The sequence below is a fragment of the Heptranchias perlo genome, unplaced genomic scaffold (genome assembly GCF_035084215.1).
Source record: "Heptranchias perlo isolate sHepPer1 unplaced genomic scaffold, sHepPer1.hap1 HAP1_SCAFFOLD_171, whole genome shotgun sequence".
In the NCBI taxonomy this organism is placed as follows: Eukaryota; Metazoa; Chordata; class Chondrichthyes; order Hexanchiformes; family Hexanchidae; genus Heptranchias; species Heptranchias perlo.
The window spans coordinates 1-2,500 of NW_027138980.1; positions in this window are offsets into that span (position 1 = coordinate 1).

Below are 2,500 nucleotides of genomic sequence, written 5' to 3' on the forward strand. Positions count from 1 at the left end.
TCACTCCCATTCCCTCTCTCTCTCTCTCACTCCCATTCCCTCTCTCTCTCTCTCACTCCCATTCCCCCTCTCCCCCCCGGGTGTGATTCTCACTCTAGCCCGGTGCTCTGGGCCTCACCATGTTGATGAAGGTCAGGTATTTCCACCGCCCGCCGTATGTGACGGCCCCGAGGTGCCGCCCGCACGCTGTGACCCGCAGGTTCTCCCGGACCGCGAACAAATACCAGAGGAAGAGGGGGAGATGGAGGAGGAGAGCCCGGGGCCCAGGCATCGTCCGGGGGGGAGAGAGAGACGGAGAGCGGGAGAGAGAGAGAGAGAGGCGGGGGGAGCGGGGCGGGTCCGCCGATCACTTCCTGAACCATCTGTCGGGCCCCGCCCCCCTTCACCCTGCCCGGTGTCGGGGGGGGGTTGATGCCCGGTGTCGGGGGGGGGGGTTTGATGCCCGGTGTCGGGGGGGGGGGGTTTGATGCCCGGTGTCGGGGGGGGGGTTTGATGCCCGGTGTCGGGGGGGGGGGTTTGATGCCCGGTGTCGGGGGGGGGGTTTGATGCCCGGTGTCGGGGGGGGGGGTTTGATGCCCGGTGTCGGGGGGGGGGGGTTTGATGCCCGGTGTCGGGGGGGGGGGGGTTTGATGCCCAGTGTCGGGGGGGGGGGGTTTGATGCCCGGTGTCGGGGGGGGGGGGTTTGATGCCCGGTGTCGGGGGGGGGGTTTGATGCCCAGTGTCGGGGGGGGGGGGTTTGATGCCCGGTGTCGGGGGGGGGGGTTTGATGCCCGGTGTCGGGGGGGGGGGTTTGATGCCCGGTGTCGGGGGGGGGGGTTTGATGCCCGGTGTCGGGGGGGGGGGTTTGATGCCCGGTGTCGGGGGGGGGGTTTGATGCCCGGTGTCGGGGGGGGGGTTTGATGCCCGGTGTCGGGGGGGGGGGGGGTTTGATGCCCGGTGTCGGGGGGGGGGGGTTTGATGCCCGGTGTCGGGGGGGGGGGGTTTGATGCCCGGTGTCGGGGGGGGGGGGTTTGATGCCCGGTGTCGGGGGGGGGGGTTTGATGCCCGGTGTCGGGGGGGGGTTTGATGCCCAGTGTCGGGGGGGGGGGTTTGATGCCCGGTGTCGGGGGGGGGGGGTTTGATGCCCGGTGTCGGGGGGGGGGGGTTTGATGCCCGGTGTCGGGGGGGGGGGGTTTGATGCCCGGTGTCGGGGGGGGGGGGTTTGATGCCCGGTGTCGGGGGGGGGGGTTTGATGCCCGGTGTCGGGGGGGGGGGTTTGATGCCCGGTGTCGGGGGGGGGGGTTTGATGCCCGGTGTCGGGGGGGGGTTTGATGCCCGGTGTCGGTGGGGGGGGGGGTTTGATGCCCGGTGTCGGTGGGGGGGGGGGTTTGATGCCCGGTGTCGGGGGGGGGGGGTTTGATGCCCGGTGTCGGTGGGGGGGGGGGTTTGATGCCCGGGTGTCGGGGGGGGGGGTTTGATGCCCAGTGTCGGGGGGGGGGGGGGGTTTGATGCCCGGTGTCGGGGGGGGGGGTTTGATGCCCGGTGTCGGGGGGGGGGGTTTGATGCCCGGTGTCGGGGGGGGGGGGGTTTGATGCCCGGTGTCGGGGGGGGGGGGGCGGTTTGATGCCCGGTGTCGGGGGGGGGGGGGGTTTGATGCCCGGTGTCGGGGGGGGGGTTTGATGCCCGGTGTCGGGGGGGGGGTTTGATGCCCGGTGTCGGGGGGGGGGGGGGTTTGATGCCCGGTGTCGGGGGGGGGGGGGTTTGATGCCCGGTGTCGGGGGGGGGGTTTGATGCCCAGTGTCGGGGGGGGGGGTTTGATGCCCGGTGTCGGGGGGGGGGGGGGTTTGATGCCCGGTGTCGGGGGGGGGGGGTTTGATGCCCAGTGTCGGGGGGGGTGGGGGTTTGATGCCCGGTGTCGGGGGGGGGGGGGGTTTGATGCCCGGTGTCGGGGGGGGGGTTTGATGCCCGGTGTCGGGGGGGGGGGGGGTTTGATGCCCGGTGTCGGGGGGGGGGTTTGATGCCCGGTGTCGGGGGGGGGTTTGATGCCCGGTGTCGGGGGGGGGTTTGATGCCCGGTGTCGGGGGGGGTGTTTGATGCCCGGTGTCGGGGGGGGGTGTTTGATGCCCGGTGTCGGGGGGGGGTGTTTGATGCCCGGTGTCGGGGGGGGGTTTGATGCCCGGTGTCGGGGGGGGGGGTGTTTGATGCCCGGTGTCGGGGGGGGGTTTGATGCCCGGTGTCGGGGGGGGGGGGGGTTTGATGCCCGGTGTCGGGGGGGGGGGTTTGATGCCCGGTGTCGGGGGGGGGTTTGATGCCCGGTGTCGGGGGGGGGGGGTTTGATGCCCGGTGTCGGGGGGGGGGGGTTTGATGCCCGGTGTCGGGGGGGGGTTTGATGCCCGGTGTCGGGGGGGGGGGGTTTGATGCCCGGTGTGGGGGGGGGTGCTTGATGCCCGGTGTCGGGGGGGGGTTTGATGCCCGGTGTCGGGGGGTGGGGGGTTTGATGCCCGTTGTCGGGGGGGGGGGT